The sequence below is a fragment of the Pongo pygmaeus genome, chromosome 10, assembly GCF_028885625.2.
Source record: "Pongo pygmaeus isolate AG05252 chromosome 10, NHGRI_mPonPyg2-v2.0_pri, whole genome shotgun sequence".
NCBI lineage: Eukaryota > Metazoa > Chordata > Mammalia > Primates > Hominidae > Pongo > Pongo pygmaeus.
In genome coordinates, this window is record NC_072383.2 from 77103866 (window position 1) to 77127386 (window position 23521).

The 23521-nt window shown below is 32.8% G+C and overlaps 1 protein-coding gene across 5 annotated transcripts in view; it reads left to right on the forward strand.

Annotated features, from left to right (window-relative positions):
* SYT1 (synaptotagmin 1) overlaps positions 1–23521 on the forward strand; it is a 589756-nt gene that overhangs the window by 162742 nt on the left and 403493 nt on the right. For 3 of the 5 annotated variants that reach the window (XM_054443952.2, XM_054443950.2, XM_054443949.2), the window contains one exon: positions 17486–17551. The exons of the other annotated variants lie outside the window; for them this stretch is intronic. The gene's annotated coding sequence lies outside the window, so the exon portion shown is untranslated. The remainder of the gene's footprint in view (positions 1–17485; positions 17552–23521) is intronic. 5 annotated transcript variants of the gene reach the window in all.

Here is a 23521-nt window from a genome sequence, read left to right on the forward strand (position 1 = left end):
TTTATGCTTCTGTTCAAACGTTTTAAAGAAAGAAGAACTTTATTAACTTTTTGGGCATAGAAATTATATCTGTTCCATAAACATGTTCCAAGTACAGTACACAGTTATTATTGCTTCTTGATGAAGGAGGAGTTCATGTCCTAGTTATAGAAATGAGGAAGTAAAGATTCAAAGAGTTAGTTGCATTCTCTGAATGTGTAATGCATTTATATATTGAACATTGGAAAAAATGCCCATTCTTATCCATTTAACATGTTCTTTCTTGATAAGAAAATGCAATTCTGCAGTTGAGAAAAGCAAAAAGTTATAATAAATAAAACACTATGCTTTTATGTTATTGGAATCATGTGGTTTATTTATTTATTGGTTTTTAGCTATTAGAATATATTTAAAGCTAATTGAAATTCCACAGAACTGGATACTGACTTGTTCCTTTTAACCATATATATGTATAATATATATATATTATATATTTTCATATATTATATATAATATATATTATATATTTTCATATTTTATATATATAATATATTTTCATATTTTATATATATAATATATAATATTTTATATATATAATATATAATATTATATATATTATATATAATATTTTATATATATATAATATATATAATATTTTATATATATATAATATATATAATATTTTATATATATATATATATCACTTTCATTGTCCATTCACTATCAATGGACACTTAGGTTGTTTCCATATCTTAGCTATTGTGAATAACTGCAAGAAATATGAAGTAATATTGTAAACAGCTGCAAGAAATATGAAGTGGAGATATCCCTTTGAGATACTAATTTCTTTTCCTTTGGATTTATCAAGACCACAATGAGATATCACCTCACACCTATTAGGATGGCTACTACAAAAAAGATAAGTGATAACAAGGGTTGGAAAGGGAATGGAGAAAAGGGAATCCTGTACACTGTTGACAGAAAAGCAAATGCTACAGCCATTATAGAAAACAGTGTGGAGGTTCCTCAAAAAATTGAAAATAGAACTACCACACAGTCCAATATAGCCCACTTGTGGATGTACTCTGCTTTATTAAGAGGACTGAGGTTCTTGCTATTTCTTGAACACAGAAACTATCTGCTGACTCAGGCCATTGAGCCTTCAGCTCTCTCCACCTGGAAGTTTCTTACCTGGATCCTCAGCTGAATGTCTTTCTCACTTTACTCGGTTTCTGCTGAAATACCTTTCCAGAGACCCCTTTGCTGACTGCCTACTTTAAATAGGCTCTCCTCCCTGTCTCCTGCTTACTTCCATTAAGCTTTACCTGCCTATATTTTTCTTCATAGCCATTATTACTACCGAGAGTTATATTGATTCACTTTCTCAATGAGTCCATGAGAGTGAGGACTTCATCATATTTAACACTAGAAACACTGTCTATCATATTAAGGAGGTGTGAAAAAATAAAACGTCAATGCGTATATAAGGCATATAAATATATAAGTATGCTTTTTATTATATATAAGTATAACAAATAATACATAGATATTATGTAGCTATATATAAACTTTTCAAGCCCTCTGTGGAATAAATGCATTGGGCAGTTTGAAAACCCAAAGCTTTTAGGCAAGTGACAACCATACATACTCGAAGCCAATTTGTGATCTTAATAAAATTCATTTTTTTTCCACAGAAGAAGTCAAACTAAAACATAATATTCTATGGATATTTTAATGTGGAACAATAGAAATAATTTATTTAAAACCATAAATAAGAAGCTTTATTAAGATACATTCTATCTGCAGCAATATAAAAGCAAAGCACCACATCAATTATCTTGAGTTTGCTTTAAACAGATACAGACCAGTATAGCCATAGACTTCACATCAACCACCGGCCAAATTTTCGTTGTCTGATAGCCCTTCTGTGGATGGACACTTCTTCTTATACATTCCCACCTTGTATGCATTTGAACTTGTCTATCTCTATATGCAGTCATATTACAGACTGATAAAGATCTCCACATTTGATCAGATTAAAGGGGAAAAAGAGGATATTGAATATGACCAAATCCATAAGATGAGATTATCAATTGCTTGTTCAAGTAATATTGTAAAAACACATGGTTAATTTTGTCATCTCAAAGGTGTTTCTATGGTGAATGTGTTCAAAAACCAGAAAAATCATGTACTGTGTATTGAAAGCCTCTTCAAATTTTCTGTCTGTCGAGTTATTATTTGTGTTCTACTAACCCTGTCAGACCTTAGCAGATATTTCTTCACTTCAATACAAATCTGTTTTTAAGCATAATCTTCTCTTATATTACTGTTCTTCTAAAATTTTAAGTGTAATTGCTGCAGAATAATGCATGTTGCTGACTAATCTAATACTATAGAAGTTCAAACTTCAAAACACAGAAATAAAGGAATATTGATAGAGCTAACTGCTATTCAAAGTTTTTTCTGTAGAGAAAATTAGAGCCTGCATATTTGTTACAGAGACTGTAAACACTAGGAGAGTAAAGTCCCTGTGCGCACTGTGGGCCTTATATCCAGGGCACTTAGTACTATATAGGCACTCAATACATCTTTGTTGGATAAACAAAAATTTGAGGCTATGTAAATGATCCCTTTTCCCCAAAAATAAAAATAATTATAACACAGTATTAGCCATTTAGGTATAATTGTAAATAGTTAATATAGTCTTACTTTGGTCAAAAATATGCCTGTTTTTCTGAATGTGGTATTGGGAAGGAATGAATTATATTCAGTAAACAATGAAATGTATAAGTATGACAGTTGTATAATTGAGTGAAGATTTTATGTCGTTCCATAAGTAAAAACTTCACTTTACCCATGACCTTGTCTCAAGAGCAATAGAATAGTTGAAATGGGACAAGACATAGAAAATGTATGTAGAGGTTCCTGCCATTCAAGGTGGAATGATAACAGTAATAAATATTCTAAGAGCATTATTTCAAAAGAGTCTTTTATGTTAACAATAGTCACACAAATATTTCATTTTTCAATACCTTGTGGTTGGGACATTAGTCTTCTATGCAGAAATATGTACAAGATATATTTTTGCTTTCTACATATGGCTAGCCAGTTTTCCCAGCACCATTTATGAAGTAGGGAATCCTTTCCCCATTGCTTGTTTTTCTCAGGTTTGTCAAAAATCAGATAGTTGTAGATATGCGGCATTATTTCTGAGGGCTCTGTTCTGTTCCATTGATCTATATCTCTGTTTTGGTACCAATACCATGCTGTTTGGGTTACTGTAGCCTTGTAGTATAGTTTGAAGTCAGGTAGCGTGATGCCTCCAGCTTTGTTCTTTTGGCTTAGGATTGACTTGGCAATGCAGGCTCTTTTTTGGTTCCATATAAACTTTAAAGTAGTTTTTTCCAATTCTGTGAAGAAAGTCATTGGTAGCTTGATGGGGATGGCATTGAATCTATAAATTACCTTGGGCAGTATGGCCATTTTCACGATATTGATTCTTCCTACCCATGAGCATGGAATGTTCTTCCATTTGTTTGTATCCTCTTTTATTTCCTTGAGCAGTGGTTTGTAGTTCTCCTTGAAGAGGTCCTTCACATCCCTTGTAAGTTGGATTCCTACGTATTTTATTCTCTTTGAAGCAATTGTGAATGGGAGTTCACTCATGATTTGGCTCTCTGTTTGTCTGTTATTGGTGTATAAGAATGCTTGTGATTTTTGTACATTGATTTTGTATCCTGAGACTTTGCTGAAGTTGCTTATCGGCTTAAGGAGCTTTTTGGCTGAGACAGTGGGGTTTTCTAGATACACAATCATGTCATCTGCAAACAGGGACAATTTGACTTCCTCTTTTCCTAATTGAATACCCTTTATTTCCTTCTCCTGTCTAATTGCCCTGGCCAGAACTTCCAACACTATGTTGAATAGGAGTGGTGAGAGAGGGCATCCCTGTCTTGTGCCATTTCTCAAAGGGAATGCTTCCAGTTTTTGCCCATTCAGTATGATATTGGCTGTGGGTTTGTCATAGATAGCTCTTATTATTTTGAGATATGTCCCATCAATACCTAATTTATTGAGAGTTTTTAGCATGAAGCGTTGTTGAATTTTGTCAAAGGCCTTTTCTGCATCTATTGAGATAATCATGTGGTTTTTGTCTTTGGTTCTGTTTATATGCTGGATTACATTTATTGATTTGCGTATATTGAACCAGCCTTGCATCCCAGGGATGAAGCCCACTTGATCATGGTGGATAAGCTTTTTGATGTGCTGCCTTCCTTACACCTTATACAAAAATTAATTCAAGATGGATTAAAGACTTAAACGTTAGACTTAAAACCATAAATACCCTAGAAGAAAACCTAGGCATTACCATTCAGGACATAGGCATGGGCAAGGACTTCATGTCTAAAACACTAAAAGCAATGGCAACAAGAGCCAAAATTGACAAGTGGGATCTAATTAAACTAAATAGCTTCTGCACAGCAAAAGAAACTACCATCAGAGTGAACAGGCAACCTAAAAAATAGGAGAAAATTTTCGCAACCTACTTATCTGACAAAGGGCTAATATCCAGAATCTACAATGAACTCCAACAAATTTACAAGAAAAAAACAAATAACCCCATAAAAAAGTGGGCAAAGGATATGAACAGACACTTCTCAAAAGAAGACATTTATGCAGCCAAAAGACACATGAAAAAATGCTCATCATCACTGGCCATCAGAGAAATGCAAATCAAAACCACAATGAGATACCATCTCACAACAGTTAGAATGGCAATCATTAAAAAGTCAGGAAACAACAGGTGCTGGAGAGGATGTGGAGACATAGGAACACTTTTACACTGTTGGTAGGACTGTAAACTAGTTTAACCATTGTGGAAGTCAGTGTGGCGATTCCTCAGGGATCTAGAACTAGAAATACCATTTGACCCAGCCATCCCATTACTGGGTATATACCCAAAGGACTATAAATCATGCTGTTATAAAGACACATGCATACGTATGTTTATTGCGGCACTATTCACAATAGCAAAGACTTGGAACCATCCCAAGTGTCCAACAATGATAGACTGGATTAAGAAAATGTGGCACATATACACCATGGAATACTATGCAGCCATAAAAAATGATGAGTTCATGTCCTTTGTAGGGACATGGATGAAATTGGAAATCATCATTCTCAGTAAATTATCGCAAGGACAAAAAACCAAACACTGCATGTTCTCACTCATAGATGGGAATTGAACAATGAGAACACATGGACACAGGAAGGGGAACATCACACTTTGGGGACTGTTGTGGGGTGGGGGGAGGCAGGAGGGATAGCATTAGGAGATATACCTAATGCTAAATAACGAGTTAATGGGTGCAGCACACAAGCATGGCACATGTATACATATGTAACTAACCTGCACATTGTGCACATGTACCCTAAAACTTAAAGTATAATAATAAAAATAATAAAAAAGATATATTTTTGTTTTTGAAGTCCTACATGGTAGTAGGGTACTTTCTCATTCCTGGGTAATTTCTACTAATGCAGATATCAATTATGCCTTCAAACTATTCAATACCTCACCCTTGCGTGCTATGGGTAGTGCAGATTGTTTTTGTTTTATAGCCTTTGTTAATGCATTTGCAGATTGCACTGAAAAGAGCCTGAGAAAATTACTCCATATATCAGCATCAACAGTACAAATTGTTTTTGTTTCTTTTCTTTTTTAATCCACACACTGTGCTAGTGTGCCATGTTGTACAAATCAGTAAAAAAAAAAAAAAAAAAAAAAAAAAAAAAAAAAAAGGTAATGAAAGCTGTTCTGGAAAGTTGTAGTGCTGGAGCAAATAAATTTTTTCAATGTTTCTGAAAACCAAGCAACAGAAAGGGTAAATAAAATAAAATGTGAAGCCAAACATACATTCTGCCCTCTTCCAACCACAAGGATTCAGAAATATTTGCAACTTCTGATTTGGTGATTAATTTAGCATCACTTGTAAAATTAGTGAAATTAAAATCTTTTTCATGCATATAATGCTATTCTCTAGCTAAGAATCCTGAATGAAATTTTATTTATGTAGATATGCTAAGTGTGGACATAGGAGGTTACATGGTATAAGTAATTAATAATAGCTGTAATAAATGTTATTCTAAGAAGTCTCACAGTAACATTTTACAATTAGATATTATTTTATAATCAACTGTATTATCAAGATAATGATTTTCTTCTTTACTGAAATGTAGAAAGAAAAGTTAGCTGATTTGTATGTTGCTAGCCACATGTATTATATAAATTCTAATACACTTAAATGTCACTGTGTTTAGTTTTTATGTCAGACTTGCTTTACCATTCACACTTTTCCTTTTTCTCCTTGAACACAGATCATCAGTACCATATAAACTATGTGAAATTTTGTGATTTTAAGTCAATCATGTTTTCTCTTCAACATGTGATGAATTTCAGTATTAAATACACTTCTATGAAAGAAGCAAAAATTCTACATACTTCATAATTCACTTTCTAAATTTTTCCTTACAACATTTTATTTTATTCAAGTACTGTGACACATTAAATGAAACATTACCTGATCAAATAAATGCTACCAAATTCTCATGCTACATTAATTTTCTGAGTTTATCACTGTTCTCGTGAGAAACCTGAATTTGCTCTTTGTTGCCCTTTGTGACCTTATTCTAAGGATGTCTACAATATGGTCCAATCTACTTTTTCAGTCTTCTTTCTCTCTCCTTCCCATACTTACCTTATTCTCCTGTCACACTAACCTACTCTCTAGAATCCAAACATTCCCAGTGCTTTTCTCCCTCCATAACTTTTCTCCTTCATAACTGAAACACTTTTCTCTATCAAAACGCATAGAAAGAATGGTCACCCTTCAAGGACCAAATGCCATTAGGGCTTTTACTATTCCATTGAGCTTTAATTTGTATGTATAGAAAATTCATCAGAGTCTGCCTTGGGTAGAGTTTTAAATGGGTTTAACTCTCCTTTTCCCACTCCATCTTCTGGATTAAAAATTCTTGAAAGCAGAAATTTCTTGAGATTTCTCGCTTTTCTATTTTAAACAGCATTTGGGAAAACGCTTTGCCCAAAATATTCTGTCAGCAAAATATAATGAACCAATATATATTATGAGTGAATGGCACCAATTACTTTAGTGAGACCATCCCAAAATAAAAACAATAGTTCTTTATACAGTTTTATGTTTAAATTAAATGAAGGAGTATGGTGATGCCATCAGCTCTACTTTGTTTTAGAAGTATACCTACATTGTATTTAAATAATGATGACATTTAGATGAGATGGGTTGAGTTCTCCTCAGAGATATGTCATGTCTCCAGTAGAGTTATAGTATTCTCAAATCCTTACCTCCAATGCGTACTCACTCCCAACAACTGCTATCTAAACTTTTGGAGCTGCTGCTCATTTATATATATTCCAGAAAGAATGAAATGAATATGTTTAAATAGAGAATAAACACATAATTTTAAAAAATGACTTACATAAATAACATCTATTAAAATTAGCTGCTCAATAAAATCTCTACTAATTGAAATAATCATCAAAATAGTATTGATTATACTGATATTAACTATTAATGTCACAATTATTTGACTTCTCTCATGTTAAAACTCTATTCTAGAAAATAAATAAGAACATTTTTCTTAGTATATTAAATAAACGTAAATTTTATTTTATGCCTTCTGCAAATACTTCTGATCTTCCCTTTTAAGTAATATTATAAAATTTGAGGTTGTAGTAGATTGTGCACTAATGTATTCATCAGGGCTTCCATGTTAAGTTATTTTCTTGGCTTTGGCTTCTTTACAATAAAGAAACATGAACAATGTACAACACAGAAACGACCTCTCAGGATTGTGGATAATGTGGTATAGCTTGTCAGAAAATGCAGGGGAATTTTATATTTATGGCTTGAATATCCCTAAATCACCAAATCCATCTGCTCTTACTTCCTGTTAAGATGCTAATTCTTGTTAGAACCCTATTATGTAACTTTCATATTAAACACATCACAGAATTAATCCTGGCTCTTCCTTATAGAACTTAAAAGAAAAGCGAAGGCATGAATAGTTAATGGGCAGGGGTTAGTAAGGTTTGAGGTGTAGTAATTATCAGACTGGGAAAGAGAAAAAATGAGACATAGAATAACATAAAATAATATTCTACTTTTGGAATTCCTAATCATGGGAAATGTCTAGAATATATGCCCCCATGTGGCAAAGTATCTCCTGTACCCCTTTTTTCTTTCTATTAATGGTCACAAATCATGTTTAATGATGCAAGCTGGCATGTAAGCCTTTATGAAAATATATATGTTATCAATCTAAATAAATAAATACCACGGGAGATAATTGAAAATTATTTTATGTCCTACATAATAACTAAATATCCTGTAGAAATCAAGTAACTTTTTTCACGTTTACATAAAAGTCAGGAGCATAGCTAGTATTAAGCCTAAGTGTAATTGTAGCTCCATGATTCAACTGTACCACCAGATTGGCAAGGTAAATTCTGAGTGAGATGATGCTGTGTTGGGAAAGGGGACTGATTGTGTCCTTCGAGCTTTTAGTTTAACAAATATTTATTTAGAACCTTATATGTATATGCCAGGCAATGTGCTAGGTACTGTGAACTGAAGATTAGTTAGATAGCGTTTCTTGGGGAGCTTCTATTGCCGTAAACAACAATAACAAAAACAAATAGTGTAATGCACTAAGTGATATATGATAGAGACATGAATTTTATAGGCAGGGACCTTATCTTGCACTCTTTTTTACACCATACAACTCCTGGAATTAAACAATTTGTTGATGTTTGCCTGTTTTATAGAAACGGAACTTTGGCTTCACTTGGGGCTACCACCAGTGTATTGACAATAAGAATACAACTCACAATAATACTGTGATTTGTATTCAGCTAGAAGGGCTGAGCTTCCCATCAACCTCTGCCAACCAAGTTTGCTAGTCTTAATACAGTTAGCATTTAAATGATTTCATTATGTTGACATTTTAGGTCATGTTACAATTGTTAGTAAAATTAAAAACCCACATGAGATAGATGGTGTTACAAGATTCCATTAAAGTCTGTTAAAGCGAATTATTTTATGATTATTTTCTGATTATTCCCTATTTCAAGGATACGAAGTAATTGTAAGAAAGACAGTTTCTTTTCAAAAGTGATACAAACTTAAACCATAACAAAAGAGAAAATCACAACGCTAAGGGATTCTATGGCAAATACCACAATGATGACATTGAAAAACAAAGCAAAAAAATCACTTGAAATCACTTGCTATAGTATATAACTCCAAAAGAATTTGAATTTCAAATTGAACTTCAGTCTCTTTAGTTGAGTTTTATATCAGAAGACCAAAAACTCAGATCCTTATAATCTGCCTTGAGTTGTACCTCCCAGGAAATTTGCCTGTTCTAAGGAATTAATCTGATATTTCTCTTGAATATGTTCTTTTGTCAGTAAAAATTAGTTGCCATTCACATTAGACACCTAAAAGATCAAAGATTGGAAGCTGAGAAAACAGCTCATCCATGTTATTGCTTCACTTGATCTGCTGTTATTCTATTCATTGTATCATTTCATGGGTGAAATGAGTCTCCTTCCAACCAAGTCAAATAGTGTCAAAATTGTAGGTGTAACTAGATTGAACTCTTCCCAAAATCTCTAACCATAGTGCACCCAGTTGCTTCCTCTAGTGAAAACTTTAATATGACTTAACTATACATTCCTCATGTAATTTGTTGAATGCTGTCCATTTCTCTCAAATATGATTACATTACTTTAAAAACATCTTTGAATTCTCCTCTGAATAAATCATTGATTTAGAATTTCATAGGATTGCATTTATGCTCATTTTAACATTAAAGAATAATTTGATCAGAATTAGGTGGTTGGTTCTTACTCATGGTGAGCTTCTTTCTTGCATCCTCTCCTGCCTTTGGTCTTTTCTGTTTATCGGTATGTTTCATCCATTGAAGGAGGATCTAGAGTCTAGTATTCTGAAATCATGGCTTCATAAGTACTCCAACTTCCGAACATCTAAATCTAAGAACTAGCTTTTAAAATGTGTTTTAACCAAAGTAAATTTTTAAAAATTTTACTTCTAGGGCTTTTAGAATTAAAGAAATGCTGTCCATTTAAAAGGAGTGTGACTATTTGGGTTAACATGGTCTTTTGTGATTTCAAGTCTCCATATAACATATCTTACCCATCTCTCTAGTACTTTCCTCTTCACTTAGATTTTCACTTATATTTGATAGACTATAATTAAGACAAAACATATCTCTAGACCTCCATAGACATGTGGTTTTGTTTTATGCCTAATGTAATTCTATGTGAACTATGTAGAAATAGATGTTCTGGAGTTAAAAGTAGTATGACAAATGTTTTGTACTTCTCATAAATTTATCCTGAAGGCAAGCCCACAATATTAAATCATCATATGTAGAGGAAGCTGTCCTGTTGATTTTGAATTTTTTAAATATAAGAATCGTGCTGTTCAGGCAAAAGCCCCAGGAAAACTGATCAATTTAAAGATGTTTTATCTTGAAAATTCTTTGGAAAGCCCTTTTGTTTTAAGGCTTTTGTTCCTCTAAGATTAGATAAATGATTTTCAGAAATTTAAGGTACCTCAATAAATTAGTAAATCTATTCTCTTTCCTTTGGGTAAATACTGCTTTCTCCCCATTTTACTGATGAAGAAATTAAGATGAAGAAAACATATTAATATGAAGGTAATATATCTAATAAGCAGTAAGGAATGTCTAAAAAATAGATTTACTACTCTCTCAAAGTCCATTCCAACATTACAGAGACTTTTTTGCAAGAGAAAAACAGGATTTGGATACAGAAAGAATTGAATTTAGATCCTAGCTCTGATACTTATTAACTCCAAAGAAGTTATGAACTGAGTTTGCTCATATGTAAATAGAGATAATGAACGCCTACTGCACGATTTCCTTGTGAAGCTGAATGTGATAAACATATGCAATCTGCTGAATGCAGTTTATTAAATAGCAGTTATAATTTTTTTAAACTATGCTGCTTCTCCATAAATAGGCATATAGCCTCCTCCAGTGAATCTCTGAAGAGGACAGTTTTCATGTGAATATAAAGATCCAGGATACCTGTGGACAACGCTGTATTACTTTTTATAATCTGACACCTTTTTAAAAAGTTTTATTCTATTTTTAATTGATATATGCCCTTTTGATATACCTGTAAGTTGATGTCTTAAAGACAGGGATAAAAAATAATGGTGTCTTTAGAGTAATTTAGCATAAGGAGTTGATTGTTTCCTATTTTATTTCTACAGTTGTTCTCCACATGGATGCCCAACAGTGGAAACCAAAGATCACTTCCTCTAGGCTGTAATTTTTGTCCTTACTGGTCTTGCATTTCCAGCTTGGCACCTTCCCACCATTGTCATCACAGGATATGGTACTGAACTAAACTCCGAATATAGCAAAGCACCTAAAGATGAGCCGCTAATCAGCTCAGAACTGTAAAAATCTCACGCCAAACCCCAACATACCACTTACTTGTTCAATGACACACTGCTGGGTTTGAATATGGAGCAAACCAAGGTTTAAATACATAATTTTCTCTTCTTCAGCCTTAGGCGTGTATAGAGAATTGCTACCCCATTCTCTCTACCTCACTTCCCCAAAAGTTGGGAAAGCTGAGTCCATTTATGTTCATTGTTTGTCATTTCACCAATATCCTCTGTCCTTATAGGAAATGTGCAGTTTAGGCAGTTACCTTAGAGCACTTTGTAAAGATTTTTGGTTGGCTTTTCCTTTTATAAAGCCAACAATTATGCATCTGTTTTATCTCAACATTCTCCAGACTCTAACGGTTGTAGCGTCAGAATCTGTGTAGATATCAATACCTTCTGGAAATGAACCAATTCCTTTGCATTCTCTTTCCCTCGTGCCTTCCTCCTCTTCTGTAGTCCCCTTCGTTTACCCACCACTTCCTGCCCACAAAGCCACCCATTCTGCCATCACTGCCCTACCAGCTTCCTTATAGGAATATTGCCATGGTGGTCTTGATTTGTACATAGAATCATAAGAGACATTCTGCTCTGTTTTGATATAGCTGATAAAATGACCCCTGCTCACCCCTGCAGTCTCAACTGGCAAGGAGACTTGAAGCCGTAGCTTCAGATGTTTTTAACACTTTTTAAATAGACCTTTCTCATTAAAGAACCATACATCTTTGAACCTCATATGATAAGTGCCCTGGCCTCTCTTTCCAAGAACACCTAGGAGAATATGACAATGAGAAAACAAAACAAACCAAAAAAAAAAAAACAAAAAAACAAGGCAGCGGCATCACTGAAGTCCCAGGAACCATCCAGCCTTCATGGCTGAGAAGTCGTCTTTGGCAGCTGCCAATCAACATTCCTGTCCAGTTTTTAAGCTCAGAGTATTTTCTGCTCATCTCCATTCATTGATGAGAGTTTATCTAACATCTAACATCTACTCATTTTAAGTACCAGCTTATTACAGGGAAGCACAAATATATAGTGCATGGCCTCCTCTAGCTGTCAAGACAAAATGAGCATTGATGAAACTGGGAAAATAGATCATGTGTAAGTAAGTGTTGAATTTTGTGTTACAGAATGTAAGTACCTGACAAGTCTGTAGGAAAAAAAATACCTAAGGAAGCCACTGTTGATATGGAAAGCTTCATGGAGGTGTCAGTAATTGCCAGATGGGTACTGAATTAGCTCTTCATGGAATTAAATATAGATGTTAAGAACTTCTTCAGCTTTCTTTCCTCTACAATGAGTAGTCTCAATTCTATGACCCTATAGTAAAAGAATGTTTACATAAACTCTTACCATTTTGTAGCATCTTTTGAACACTCTTCATTTCTCTTCACTTGGGGATGCTAAATGTGGAAGCAGGAAGTGTGTAGAGTCACTCTGACTGTAATAAAAAGAAAAGATAAAGATTTCTACATCCGCATACCTGTATCAATAGTACATGTGAATGTCAGTTCATGCATACAAAAAACATAAATTGCCTTTGGCATTCTCTCTTTTATATTAAAGCCCCTTTCAGTGGTACTTACTTTTCATTATTTGAATCAGTGCATTGATCCTTTGTTCATCTTTTCTATTTTTCTCATTTCTCTTTATATAACTCATATCAGGCTATTGTCTTTCACGAGAGTGTTCACAATGGCCCATTTTAATAAACAGACCTGTATACAGAAATATTTAGAGCTGGAAGTCACCTTGGAGAATCAACTTTTCCCACTCTCTCATTTCACAGCTAATGAAATCAAGGTCAAAATAGATGAAGTGATTTGCCTAAGGTTATGGACTAAATAGAGGTGTCAGAAATAGGATTATAAGATACAGAATTTTACTTTTGTCATTATGTAACCTTATTAATTGAACATTTATTTATGTGACAGGTACTATTCTAGGGGCTGGAGGCCAACTGAAGCCCCCCCAGGTATAATTCTGCTCCTGATATTCACATCTCTGCAGAGTTCAGTTAGATGTGCTCAATGTGACTTTCCACTATACCTTTTGGTAAATAGTTTTGTTTCTTCATGCTTTGATAGTGTCCTTATCTTCACTCAGTCCCAATTAACTTCCCCAAGCTTCTCATTTAATTAATTCCCATCCTCTTTTTTTTCAAGGTACATACTAGCTCTCCTGACTTAGTGCCATCCTACCTCATTGTCATCCCCCCTTTCTAAAATAATTATTTTGAGTATAATGAAATGTCAAACATGGTTGAACCCAGTATGTGATTATTGTAACTCTGGCAGCCAACAGATGTTTTCATATTTGTTGACTTGTATAATAAAGTGTCACAACAGAAAAAATGAGTAGTTCCTTCATCCCTGCCCCCTTTCCCTTTTTAAAATCTTTGTTAGTAAACATTTGTTCTGTCATAATGAGAGCGGGCTTGTAGACTTATGCCTCTTAAATGGTTGTCAATGGTTAGACAACAAAAGAGAAAAATAGGAAAATTCTTCTGCCCTAAATATGAGGTACAATATTTTGGCCTTCTACCTTCATTTCCAAGAAAATCCATATTCTGAACGATTGCCTTCTATACTGTTCTTACCAGCAACCCCACAGGTACTTCTAGTGGTTACATGTAACCATAGATCATTTCTTGGTTTACTCTATTACTTGATGGATTCTTTTTCTTTCACTGCCTAATACTCTTTAGTAGTTATCCAGGTAAACATTATTATCTTCTATAGCTGTAGACACAATCAGATAATGTTGTGCTTAATGAACAAAATAAAATAGCCACAGTTTCATGTAATACAGTATTGATAATGAAAATGGCGTTTTATTTTTGTTTAATATTTTTAAAGGATAGTTGTGTGGTCTTTTTTTGGTAATGTTTATTTCTCTATAATTTTAAATTCTCACAAAAAGCTGCAGGGATAGTACAGGTTCTCATATGCCGTCTACGTTGACTCACTAATTATTTACCTTTTGTCATATGTCACTTTTTCTCTATCTTCTCTCTCTCTGTGAATATATGTATATGTATGTGTATATATATATATATATATATATATATATATATAGTTGTCCAATGCAGGCAATTTATTTTTAATATAATACCATTATCTAAATCACAATCTACATCCAAATTTCATCTACTGTCCTAATAATGTTCTTAACAGTTAATTGTTTTATTTCCCACTGGTCCAGGATCCAATCTAGAATCATGCAATGAATTTAGTTGCCATGCAGTGCTTTATTTTTGTGTTGAAAAGCTTACATTCACAGTAATGATCCGGACAGTGTCCTTTTAAAAATAATCCCTGCTGGCTGACTGCTGTTCCAATAATAGGAATTTAAGTTAAAAGATACGTAACAAAATCCCTTAGGATTAGTGATATCTGTGCTGAGGATATCTGTGCACATCAACCTTGTAACTATTTTCTAACCACAGGTTTTGGCATTTCAATGGGAGAGGGTCCAAGACAGAAAACTCTGAGTTTATTAATATTTTACAGTTTTGAAATTTAAACCTTAGGATTAGGATTCTGCTGCCATTCTAGTCCATCATGGGTTAAAGGGATTCACAGTGCCCTCTTTAAACCAATCCTAAATAAATATTTAGCTCAGCACTATGCTACCGCAGCCTCAACTAAAATCCATATTCTCCTCAAAAGAAATGCTTGATATATTTAAAAACAAAACCTGGATGTAAATATGAGTTATTTGTCGTTCTTGAAAGTAAGTTAACTTTTTAAAAACATACAGCTATGCACTTTTAAATGTGCAACATTAAAATGAATATAAATGGTTGTCTTCCTCCCCAAAAATGCCACAAAAATTATGTGTATATTTCTGATGCCTAAAGCATGCAGTGTTTTGCTTAGTTCTGTAAATAGACTATGGTTAGGTCTACAGGGTATGAGCAGTTTGCTTTCTAGCCACTGTGGAAGCAATAATAATCCCTAAATCTCAGATATTTTTTTCTCCATGTCAAGCTTGCTTCTAAAACTGGATACAAAAAAACACTAAAAAGTCATCAGCTTTACCAACTATGAATGTATATAATATTTTGTGAAAAACACACAACCCTACCTAAACAGATTAATGTTCTTTTAAAAGTATTGTACAAAAACATAAAAGTATCAAGCCTTGATACGAGAAAATTATCTGAGTCAGTTAATACCAATTACATTACTGAAATGTCAGATAGATGACGGAAGGTGCAAAATAATCCTGTGCTATGTTCACTTTCTCCTCTAAAATAAAGACAAGGCATTTATACATGCAAGAGATAGAAATTAGCTACCAGAAGAATGCTGTGCCCATCCATATTCAGAGCATAGATTAAGAATAAAATAGTTGTTTGTCCCCTGCAGTAGAACAAGTTTGCCCATTCATCCTTGTGATAGATATGCATGCAAAACCAAAATGAAATCAAATCCCCACAGATGGCTTATAAGTGAAAAACACTTTAATCCTTTCACTGCATCCCTTTGGGAAGCCTGGCCCTTGGTAAGTAATAATGTACAATGTATATAGTGTCAACTATTCTCTTATTTTTTAATAGAATGTCTTTGTCTTCTTTATGTAAAAAGCTCTGTGTCACTCTGTTTACCTTAATGTGTATCCATAGAATCTTGCTCTAGTTTTTGTTTTAATAAAAAAGAAGTGTCAGTATACTAAAACTATACAAAGCATATCTAAAATTGATTGTGGCTCTAAGTCATGTTTTTAGAGGCAGTCAGGCAAACCTAGGTGCATTTTAACATTGCTCTTCCTAATGGATTTTACTAGGAAACAGTTGAGTTTCAAGCAGGAATAAGGGAAAAGCAGATCTTGGAGATTTAACTGTTGAGCAGATGCAGTAAATGCGGCTTTGGAAATACAGCTGTCACTTTAGATATTTTATGCTGAGTTACCTATGTGACCCAATAGCTAGAGCTGCTGACATTAAAATATATTTGTAATTCTGTTGAAAATAGATGCCATGAGAACTCTTGAAAACAGAGTAACATACCTATTATAAGACCTATTTTAAATATTTCATTCTTTCCTCATTTTCATGATACCTAAATTTTTTGAAGACTGAAAATGATGAGAACTTATATAAAAAGGTACTTGTCTGTAGCACCATGGAAATTTTCATTTATGAGTTGTTAACATGTCAAACCAAATCAGAAATTCCTGATATCTTTATTACATTAAAGCAATTCTTAATGTTGCCTCTTGAGAAGGGTTTAATTTTTTTACTCTTTAAACTGAAAGTTTATCTTTTTTATGCAATGATGTGCAATCATTTTTCTCTTAATTCCTGATGGGCTTGTAATATATACATATTTATGTGTGTGTGTGTGTACATACATATCTATTAATATGTATATAAACATGTATATTTAAATACACATATGTTTATCCTATGTACTAGCATAGTTAGTAGGTTATATCTAGAGATTGATTAGCTTCTGAAAATAGGCAAATATGTATAACATATTGAGGTGTTTCTAACATCGGTGAAAAATATAAAACTTAAAAGTAACATGGTACTGTACAAGGTTGATTTGTAATAGTCATATTGGTACTTGAGACAGCACCAGATATTTAATTGACTAGGAATCATGTGATTTATTTCTCAATAAATGTAATATTCTCTAATGTCTGCCTAGATTAGTGTTACTCTAATTTCAAGTTAAAACACTATAGAAAGCATAATTGACTTTTCACAAAATCAGTATATAAACTATCCACAGACTCTCAATCTCTAGCTCATCAAACAACTTTAAAATCCAAACTATCTGTATTATATATACTAAATATGGATATATATGACATTATTTTTATTGGAATATATAGTAAAGTTTTAAGTAGAAATATTAAATAATAAAATTAACATATTTATGACAATCTGAAATGATTCTGAACTATGTATAGTCAAGTAACCTCTGTATATATTGTTTTCCTTTTAGAAAAACAGAATAATTCTGAAAGAAAGAAAACAAAGAAAAACATACTCCAGAATTCCTAATAGAACAGTAAGTACTTTAATGACACAATGATGATAATAAATCTGTAAAATTAGAGCTTACAAATGTCTTTTATAGAAATACTAACTTCTATTTTCTAAGATAATAAATTGTAGATTAAGCAAGTTGGGCCTTCTCTTTCAATTTTCTGGAGTAAACTGAAATTCATTTGTCCTATAATCCTCTTAGATAAGAGGGCAAAGTAATCTTTGTGATACATTTATGGTGCAGAAAACGTTTATGATGACTCCATCATATCTTTTGATTAGCATAGTATCATCTTAAATTCTAAAGAAGAAAACAGTAATAAGCTAGATGTAATCAAAGTGCCTCATTTTCTCCATATGTGATAAAAAGTTTTTACTTATTTCGAACAAAATTTTAAATACTATTGATGTGCTTGGTTTATTTATAATCACTAAATTGGGATTATTAAAAAATGGCAGCTATCTGCAGCCTTAAAATCTACACCATATTCTCATTAGTACATTTGTTTCTAATCTCACAACTTAACTAAAAATGTATTTCCTAGAAATGTATTTCCTTGCTATGGTTTGATGATAATAATAGTTTTCCTAAATATGTTTTCACTAAGCAGAGTTAAGTACATGTTGATGTCAATCTTTATGGTAAAATTGGTGACAATATAAAAATTTCAAGATGCAGGCAATTATAAATTTTGAATATGTGAATATGAAGAACAATAACATAAAGATAGAAAAGCATGTTGATGACCCACATTGTATCACATTTAATACCTTTGAAACTGCATTTGAAATTGCATTTCAAACTCAATGTTTCAAAAGTTTCAAACAAATATTAGAGTAAGACATAGTATAATAAATTAACAAAATGAAAAATCTATATCTTAGTACATATCAAACTAGAGTCAAGTTCAATGGAAAAAAAATGTAAGTTTGATATATAAAAAGTAGAAATTTCTAAATAATTTTATAGGATATATACAAATTATTCCTACATAATAAAATTTTTTAGCCCCAAAGATCTTTGATGCATAAATTACATCTTAACTTTGAATGATTGGGTATAATTAATCATCATCACGATGATATAAATGAAGTTTATCTGAAATATATTTTATTTATTTTTGAGGTGTGAGAAAGGCAGAGAGAACACGTTTCTTTTACCTTCCTGTCTGAAGGTTATGTATGTTACAACTTCACACAAAGCACTCTGCCACTTACTTTTTGTTGTAGTTATGAACGGCCATATATTTTAAATCAGAAATCTATAAAATTTATAATTCAAAATGTTTACACTTTTAAAAACTGCTCTTTGATTTAAAAAGTTAACTCTAAATGTATGAAAGTCTATTTTGAGTATTCAGAGCAGGTTACGGGCATGTTTACATAGTTCTGGGTACAGGGATAATTTAAGAATCAGATTTTTCTGTCATATATAACAATTTTTGAAACCTGCAAATCTGCGTGAGTTACAAGATATGAAATAAGTGAGAAATTTCTTTTTGACATAGAAATTTTTTATCATCTTAATACCCTAACATAGACGATGAAATCATTCAGCCAAAACAAACCTTTTTCAACATCTAAAAGACTAGACTGTCTTAAAGTTTTGTTTTTATATATATAATTCTGTTTCTAAACATAATTTCAATTCTGTACAATACTCATTGGAAAATGGTTGAATTTTTTAAACTGACAGGACTGACATAAGCTCTTTCTACAAGAACCAAGTGATACCTACTTCACTCCCTCACAATTTCTCGGCCCTCTGAGTATAATTTCATGTGAAAAGCCATCAATGACTCCTTTTCTGCGTGGATTTATGTATAAGTTATTTGATCTATTGTTCAAGTGTGATCTACATAAGTTATTTGACTGGAACTGTAATTTTCATAATTGTATTGAAATAGGATTTAGCCTAGCATACCTAGGAGACATCTCATTCAAGTAATGAGATCTCCTGTTCATTTGGAGTAATCTTAGAAAAAAATAACATACATGTTTCCAAAGAAGAAATTATGTCTCTTTTTATGCATTTTTATGTGGTTTGGAGCAGGTTTTAATCTCAGATTTTAGTTACCTATTATTTAATAATTATATGCTAAATTAGTCCTAAATTACATGCAAAGAAAAATGACTCTTAATTCAAGCCCATGTAATAAAAAGTATAATTTATCCTTTAAAAATTTTATCAGATATTGTGAAGAGGAATACTCTGACTTAAATGACATTGTCAAAACATAAGAGTTCTTAATATATCTTAGCCACTAAAAGCTCGTGAGTTAGTGTTAAACAATACATGGAATAAAACATGATATCAGATGAATATAATAGATAATACAGTGACATTTTATCTATAGACTATGCATGTGTTGCTAGCCCATGAATGAGTTTTATGAATTGTATTGGAATCAAAACTTTATAAATAAAAGCTTCTTAGCACAGGAAAGCTCTAAAAACCTCTTACAATTTTGCTTTTAAATCCATAGCTTAAGAACAAGTTGATAATTGATTAAAATATTACTATAATATTGCTAAAGACGCTTACAGCACATTGCATTTATTGCTCACAAAAGGTTTTTGTGCTTAAGAAAGAAATATAAAAGACAAAAATATGAGATGCTTTCTTGTAAGAATAGAAAATAAAAGACCATTGGAAAGTGTATTCTAAAATACAGTTGACTCTTGATCACCAACTCCCACACAGTCCTAAAATTCCATGCCTAACTTTTAACTCCCCCAAAACTTAACTACTAATAGCCTACTGTTGACTGGGTGTTATCAATAACATAAATAGTTGATTAATTCATATTTTTCATGTTATGTGTATTATATACTCTATTCTTAACAATAAAGTAGGAAAAGTGAAGAAAATGTTACTAAGAAAATCGTAAGGAAGAGAAAATGTATTTACTATTCATTACGTGGAAGTGGATCATCATAAAGGTCTCCATCCTCATCTTCACATTAACTAGGCTGAGGAGGAGAAGAAAGAGGAGGGGTTGGTTTTACTGTCTCAGCAGTGGCAGAGGCAGAAGAAAATGTGTGAATAAGTGGATCTGTGTAGTTCAAACCCGTGTTGTTCAAGTGTCAACTATAGTCATCTTTCTTTTGATTGCTGAAGCTCAGTAGTACTTTCAAGAACTTCATAGTCTGCTCCTTATAAACTCTGATCACACTGCATACTAATAATAAAGAGGATGTGTTTAAAAAATCATTCAGATGCTCAGACATCCTTTTTAGAAACTCTTCATATTATCCTAGATTTCCTAAGCCTCTTTAATACAACTGGGAGTTGATACAGTCACTCAAAGTGTGACAATTATTAACAACCCTGCTTTCCTGAAAAAACAAATACAGCAAGAAGTTTTCAGTAAGAGTGATTCTAATGGAAAGCAGATTTTAACCAATAAAACATCTGGTGACTCATTAGAGAATAAATATTATTTGCAAATATCCCAAATGTTACTTGCAAATGCTCCTGACAAGTTTTACTTAGTCAATATTTCCCTATTAGAAGTAATAAAGTCCTGCAATAAAAAAGCATAAGCTTGTGAGTGTGTGTAATAGTGGCATAAAGCTAGGAGAAAATTTAGAGGTCACCTAATATTTTCATTTTATAGCGGTTACCTCCTCTAATATTATCATTTATATATGGCCTGATAGGTCAAGTCATTTGCCTAAGCTCTTATATCTGGTGATAGAATTGAAAAAAAAATCTGTGCTAATTAACCACCCACCATTTTTTTCTATCTGCCATATTAACTGAAAGTGCTGTTATTAAAAAAATGCGTGTGTCGGAACTGTTAAAAAAAACTCTTCTCCAAATTTAATCTTTTTTCAACCAAAACACTAGTGAAAATTTATGTAAATTATTGTTTTTCTAATCTCTAGTAGTCTAAAATTGTATTTTGATATAGTTTATTAGAATGATGTTTATAAAAGTTATATATCTCCACAGTATAACCTTTATAAATAAATATATATACACATATATATGTATCTCCACTATGTATGTATAAAGAGAGCTCATTCATATAGATATTTATTTATTTATATTTATATATATCTCTACTATATATGTATAAAGAGAGAGGTAATCTGAGTCTTGGCTTAATCCAACTCCACCTAATATTTATTAATGATAAGTAGTAAAGAAAAATAACATATGCACATTAAGTTTTCATGTGCAGAGAATCCATAGGAAAAGGTGAGGACATTCAAGATTACACAGTGGAAAAACTACTAGATAATAATGTGTAATAATAATACATAAAAGCAATCTGCCATCAGCAACACTTAAGCAGTTACCTCAATGAGTCTCTCTTTTCTCATCTGGGTAATGAAAAATGTCTACCCAGCATACTTCCCAAGATTCTCTGAGATTGGATTAAATATATGAAGATCTCTATAGTGGTATTTAATTTAAAATTCTTATATATATTATCCTTTCCCCATTGCTCATTTTTGTCAGGTTTGTCACAGATCAGATAGTTGTAGATATGTGGCATTATTTCTGAGGGCTCTGTTCTGTTCCATTGGTCTATATCTCTGTTTTGGTACCAGTACCATGCTGTTTTGATTACTGTAGCCTTGTAGTATAGTTTGAAGTCAGGTAGCGTGATGCCTCCAGCTTTGTTCTTCTGGCTTAGGATTGACTTGGCAATGCAGGTTCTTTTTTGGTTCCATATGAACTCTAAAATAATTTTTTCCAATTCTGTGAAGAAAGTCATTGGTAGCTTGATGGGGATGGCATTGAATCTATAAATTACCTTGGGCAGTATGGCCATTTTCACGATATTTATTCTTCCTACCTATGAGCATGGAATGTTCTTCCATTTGTTTGTATCCTCTTTTATTTCATTGTGCAGTGGTTTGTAGTTCTCCTTGAAGAGGTCCTTCACATCCCTTGTAAGTTGGATTCCCTATTTAATAAATGCTGCTGGGAAAACTGGTTAGCCATACGTAGAAAGCTGAAACTGGATCCCTTCCTTACACCTTACACAAAAATTAATTCAAGATGGATTAAAGACTTACATTTTAGACCTAAAACCATAAAAACCCTAGAAGAAAACCTAGGCAATACCATTCAGGACATACACATGGGCAAGGACTTCATGTCTAAAACACCAAAAGCAATGGCAACAAAAGCCAAAACTGACAGATGGAATCCAATTAAACTAAAGAGCTTCTGCACAGCAAAATAAACTACCATCAGAGTGAACAGGCAACCTACAGAATGGGAGAAAATTTTTGCAATCTACTCATCTGACAAAGGGCTAGTATCCAGAATCTACAAAGAACTCAAACAAATTTACGAGAAAAAAACAAACAACCCCATCAAAAAGTGGGTGAAGGATATGAACAGACACTTCTCAAAAGAAGACATTTACCCACCAGCATGGCACGTGTATACATATGTAACTTACCTGCACATTGCGCACATGTACCATAGAGCCTAAAGTATAATAATAATAAAATAAAATAAAAAAAAATAAGTTGATAGAAAAATAGGTCACAAAAAAAAAAAGAGAAGACATTTATGCAGCCAACAGACACATGAAAAAAATGCTCATCATCACTGGCCATCAGAGAAATGCAAATCAAAACCACAATGAGATACCATCTCACAACAGTTAGAATGGCAATCATTAAAAAGTCAGGAAACAACAGGTGCTGCAGAGGATGTGGAGAAATAGGAACACTTTTACACTGTTGGCGGGACCGTAAACTAGTTCAACCATTGTGGAAGTCAGTGTGGCGATTCCTCAGGGATCTAGAACTAGAAATACCATTTGACCCAGCCATCCCACTACTGGGTATATACCCAAAGGATTATAAATCATGCTGCTATAAAGACACATGCACACGTATGTTTATTGTGGCACTATTCACAATAGCAAAGTCTTGGAACCATCCCAAATGTCCAACAATGATAGACTGGATTAAGAAAATGTGGCACATATACACCATGGAATACTATGCAGCCCTAAAA